At 42.9% G+C, this 5,960-nt stretch overlaps 1 pseudogene; it reads left to right on the plus strand.

Annotated features, from left to right (window-relative positions):
• The first annotated feature begins 1,452 nt into the window (after positions 1-1,452).
• On the plus strand, positions 1,453-4,009 carry LOC101584361 (annotated as a pseudogene).
• Positions 4,010-5,960: the final 1,951 nt, after the last annotated feature.

A 5,960-nucleotide genomic window follows, 5' to 3' on the forward strand; every position in this document is an offset into this window, starting at 1 on the left:
TGAACTACCTGTTTGGGCCCACCTCCTGTCCCTCTCTTGGACAGAGCTTTCTTTCTTTCAATAAATATATTCTGCTCATTAAAAAACAAGCAAACAAACAAACCTTCCCATATCAGCCAAAAGACCATAAAGGATGGCAAAACCAGCATCATACTAGGGTGTTATCATGGAAATCCTCAATACTTAATTAACCAAGTGGGTGTTCATTAACAATTCATTTGATCCAGGTGCTCTATTTACAGTTGCGGTGGGGCTGGGCAGATGACTCAATAGAATGAGTGCTTCCCTGTCAAGCGCAAGGGCCTGAGTTCAATCCCTGGTGCTGCAAAAAATAAAATAAAAAATAATAATGAAGTTGAGGTAATATAATGAGAGCAAAGTAGATACAATTTTTCCCTCATGAAACAAAGTTTAGGGAACAAGGTAGATATTAATTTAAAAACCACACATAATTACGATACAATGTATGCTGAAATAACCGTGACAAAGTTAATTTTGCAGGACATAAAATGTGGGACATTTTTGAAAGCCGTAAAACAAACATAAATGTGGTTGGTTTTCATTCCTAGAAGAAGGGCAGAGTGACTGGAGCATAGAGAATTCAAGCTTGATAATGAAGACCATCTTACAGGCTTTGCTCTTTATACTTAGAGCACCAATAGATATTAAATATCGGAGTGTGTTCCTATGCTTAATTTTCTATCATAAAAATTTATTTAAACTGTTCTGTAGAGATTAGGAAGTAAGAATAGTGAAGGAAATATAAATAGAGAAAATGGCATGCCTGGAAAGACTAGAATATACAGCCAAAATATCTTGATGAAGCAACCAATATTAGGCAACAATGAAAGGACAATTTTTAAGGTTGTATCTGAAATTTTTCAGCTCATGCAACTTTGAGTTTAAGATATTACTTTAAAATTTATTTTTTTCTGTTATAAAAAAATCACACTTTAATCTTGGTGTCTTCTTTATACCATGGAAATGTAAGCAGTTCACTCCTTTTCTATTTCAAAAGATGTTAAGCCTTTACCATCATGTTAAAAAATCTCTTCAGTTAGCTTTGCTTTGTTCTGGAGTCCAGGGACCATAAAATTGGATAATTTTTGGTGGGTAGAGTGAAGCTATCTTTAATATTCTGGGTCCTACTGAGGAATCCATGATGTTAATTGTACTTGTGTTGCTATTATTTAATCCCTTTCTATGATCATACATATTTTTTCAACTCTTGAATTAGAAGAGTACGGTCCTTGGACAGAAACAGATATTCAGAGCTTCGCCGCCCCGACGTGCGCAGCCTCCAGGGATGCATGCACTCCTCGCAGACTGAGCGCAGGCTCAGGTGGGAACACGCCGGAGTGGTGAGAGAACTTTGCGTGCAACCGAGCCAGGTCGTGTCCCCTAGAGCACTTTTGGTGAGACCGGAAGGATGTAACCACCCAGTCAGTTGTCATGAAGGGCCTTTGTGCTGAATGGGTCAGGACTTCACCCAGCTATGGAGTAAGAATGGGAAGCAGCACATGCCTCCGTCCACAGCGACTGCATCCATGGTCCACAGTGTGCCAGCTAACTGGTGACCTCCAAGCAAGCTGAAAAAACTAGCAAGGGAAGATCTGCAACGATTACATTGAAATAGAACACTAGTCCTCATGGCTGATTTGGACCAGACCCTAGTCCACACAACAGAGCAGCACTGTCCACAAATGTCAAATGAAGGTGTCTTTCACTGCCAACTGGGCCAGGGTGAGCCAGTGCTGCATGCCCGCCTGCAACAGAACCTCAAGGACTTCTTGGAGAAGACTGCTAAGCTGTGTGAACTTCGTGTCTTCACTTTGGCAGCCGGCTGCATGCACACAGGATGACAAGAAAAGACCCTGAGAAGAAGCTTTTTCTCATCAAATATTGTCAAGGGATGAATGTATTGACCCATTTTCTAAAACAGGAAACCTTAGAAACCGGTTTCCTTGTAGAGACACAATGGTTTGCAGTATTGATGACTGGAAGTTTGCCCCCAACCTTATCACTGTGAAGAGGTATGTGCACTTCAAAGGCACAGGGGATGTGAACGCACCCCCTGGATCCCAGGAATCTCAGGTGAGAAAGAAAGTAAACCATTCTAAAAGTGGGGATGTCTTAGAACAAGTTCCATCTGTGAAAGACCCTGAGAAAGGCAGACACATTCCTGGGGTACAGCAGAACAATGGCCTTGGGAAGCTGACCCGAAAGATAAATAGTGGTGAGGCTAGGGCTGGGGCTTCTGGTAAGGCAGATGAGAGGGATTCCTGGCCCCCTGCTTAGTCCTCCTCGTCCATCAGCCCCAGCAGTAGTGAGCTGGCCGATGCTCCTGAGCACCAGGCATCTTGTGAACAGGATGATGAGACCTCACCAGGGGCACAGCTTCCTCAGGGAACCTCTGGCACAGATTTGGATTTTGACTTGTCCAGTGACAGTGAGAGCAGTGAGTCAGAAGGTCAATAGTCCTCTTCTACCTCCCATGAAGAATGTGAGGAGAAGAAGGATCTGAAAAAAGTTTCCAGCCACCCAAGACAGAGCAAGAATACCACAGTAGGAAGGTACTCCTGAAACAGGTGCAGGAAAACTTGAAGGCGCTGGGCCCACTGGAGAGTCTGGGGTTGGCCTCCCTGCACATGACAAAGGGCCAGACATGGATGTCCAGGAAGGTGAGCGGGATGGCCTATGTGGCCTGGGCAACTGCTGTGTGGACAAGAAGGAGGCTGAGACAGAGTCACAGAATGGTAAGCTGTCAGGCATCACAGCAGGTGAGTCCTTGGACCAGAGTGTGGAGGAGGAAGAGGGGAAGGAGGAGGAGGATGAGGAAGAGAAGGAGGAGGAGGAGGAGGAGGACACAGATGATGATGACCACCTGATACACCTTGAGGAGATCCTCATGCTTGTCCACACTGGTTACCACACAAAGTATGATATATACCTCAACAAGGAGCTTGAGGAAGCTCCAGACATACAGAAGACTGTTCCTGAGCTCAAGAGTAAGGTGTTGGCAGATGTGACTGTGATATTCAGTGGCCTATACCCAACAAACTTCCCAGTAGAGAAGACTTGGGAGCACTGCCATGCCACAGCCTTGGGTGCCAAGGTCCTGACACAGCTGGTGCTGAGGCCTGATGCCTTTGACAGGGCCACCCGCCTGATTACAGCATGGACTGGCACAGAGAAGGAGTGCAGGCACCTGCATGTGGTCAGCCCTGACTGGCCATGGAGCTTCCTAGAGCACTGGGACAAGGTAGAGGAACAACTTTTCCCCCTCATAGGTGATGACACCTGAGTACACAGGAAGAACAGTCCAGCAGCTTTTCCTGACAGGCAGAACATGATTCCAACAGCCTTATTCCACCAAATGCCCATTCATTCCAAGCCCCGGTCTGGCCTCAAGGTCCGAATCTATGATTGTAACCCCGGGAAATTCATCACAATGAGTATGCAGGGCCCTGTGCCAGGGCCCCCAGTTCCCTGCCTATCCACAGGGAGCCCACCTCCTTCAGAGCTGTTCTGCCACATCAGCAGCAGAAGTTTGGTGAAGAGCTCCCTGATGCTCAAGATGGAGAGCAGCCTGCCCTGCCAGAAGAAAGCACCAGCCCAGGATGTCAGAGACAATGCTGCTGTACACTCTGTAAGGAAGACTTGAAGAGATGGACAAAGAGGTTGGTGACATCCTTGGAGAAGGCAGTAATGATAGCAACAGCGAGAAGAAGAAGCCGAAAGAACAGGATGATGATCAGGAAAGGGGACCTTGGCCCAGAAAGCCCAAGACACCAGGGCCCACAGGGAACAACCTCTTGGATCATCCTCATCCAGCGAAAGGAGTGCTACTGGTATCTTCAGTGCCAGAGGCCACAGGAGAAAGCTGAATGATGAGGATGCTGCCAGCGAGTCCAGCAAGGAGCCCAGCAATGAGGACGAGGAGGACAGCAGCTCTGAGGCAGATGAGATGGCAGCAGCGCTGGAGGCAGGGCTGAATGGCGCCATGTGACTTCGGGTCCGTCTCACATGTTCTGTGCCAGCCCTTTCTCCACAGACTTGTATTTTCCAGAGCTCCACATGCATAAACACATTATTTTGCAGAAACAGTTGTTTTAAGAGGTTTTACTATAGGAAGGTCTACTTTTATAAGTGACAGAGCATTATGGGAATTGTGCTATGCCAAAGAGCTCAACAGAGCCTTGTGTGTAGTTGAGCCTTGTGGATCTTTCTGGTTTCTTGTCACATAGAAAAGTCTTTTTCCTTGTGAAGGGATAGGTCCCTTTAAATACCACAATATATTACTTAGGGTGAAGACTCTGGGAGAGCCAATAAGACTTAGAGAATGACATAGCAAGATCCTGGCATCTTGCCATACTTTTTCACAGCTGAAGCCGAAGAGTTTTGAAGGGTTCTAAATGAAACAGCAGTGTACATGTGTATAGAACGGCATGACACTGCAGAAGCCTGCAAACAACCAAATTGACTCTGTCCCTTAGAGGACCCATGGGTGACCTGTGCCTGCAGCCTAGGTCCCTTCTGAAGACTGAACTGCCAACAGCCATGTCCTCTGACCGTAGAGGCTGTTGGGGGTGGGGGGTGGGAGGCTTCCCTTTTCTTGGCTAGCCTTATACTTCTTTGAGGCATCTGTTGGAAAGATTTTGTATATCTATTTCATATTTGACCCATAAAACAGATTCTTCTTTCATTTAATAAAAATTCCCTTTTATACAAAAAAGAAACAATAGATATTCCAGAAATAAAGTGAAAAAAATCATTATGATGAAAATCTACACCAAAAATAATTAGAAAATTGATCTTTTCCTTTCCTTCAATATTGTGGTTAGCCTATGATTCTTAGCACACTAACGACACTGATAGATTAAATTATGTTGCTAACATATTTAAACAAAAGCCAGAAATTGCTCATGATTAGAAAGATCTATTAGAAGATTTTAGTTCAGACAGAAGGATTTTCACTCATAACCCTCACAAAAATATCTGTCACAAAATGAGATGCTCATTGGGATGAAGGATACATAAGTAGAATTTATTACTTCCAGATTGTTAGTGGGTTTATTGTTGATGATGCTGTACCATTCAGATGCTTCTGTTAAATATTTTTAACAAGGAAGTTTGCAATGGAAATAACCCATTAACTATACCACCAAACTTTTCTCAGAAAAGCATTAAAGAAATTTTAATATAAAAGGTACCTTAGATTATAAAAGAAATTAGAACAATTTAAATAACATCTCTAGTTTTAATGTCTCTGTGATTTAGCATGGCAAAACAACTACCTGCCTAATCTAACCCCAAACTCTCACATTAGCCCTGAATATTAAGTGAATTAAATGCAAATGTCTTAAAAGTGAGACATATCATTAAACTATATCATGCTTTGTGTCTAAAATAAATAATGATAAATGCACATTTTCCTTCTAACACAGAGGCCAAATTTTCCAATTCAGATATTCATAGGGCTGTTTTCTGAGTATCAGTATTCTATAAGTACAGCTTCTTTTAAACTGTAGAACAAATATTAAATTAAAATAACTGTGCAACTGATAAAACATTATGTAGAATGAAAAACATCTCAACATAAGAATGCAGAAACAGTCTTACTTAATGTAAGGCTTTATAGAATACTAGTTTGGGTATTGTTTGCTGGGTAGTAAGTATAGGAAATGAACAACTTCTGCATATCAAATACAAGTTTGTTATAAAAAAAAAGATGACTTCCTTGATTTTCTTCATTCTTGTCAAAAATAAAAATGAACTACTTCCTTCATTGTGAACATACTTTGTGGTTTTGCAATTTATGAGCCGAGGAGGAAACTGTTTCAAAAATACTGAGTCAATTCCATTTACCAACACACTGTACCTGCACTGTTCTAAGCACCAAGGGTACAGCAAGAAACAAAGCACCTTTAAAAAATTACACTTTATCACATATTTAAAAT

The sequence above is a fragment of the Octodon degus genome, unplaced genomic scaffold, assembly GCF_000260255.1.
Source record: "Octodon degus isolate 3935 unplaced genomic scaffold, OctDeg1.0 scaffold00170, whole genome shotgun sequence".
Lineage (NCBI taxonomy): Eukaryota > Metazoa > Chordata > Mammalia > Rodentia > Octodontidae > Octodon > Octodon degus.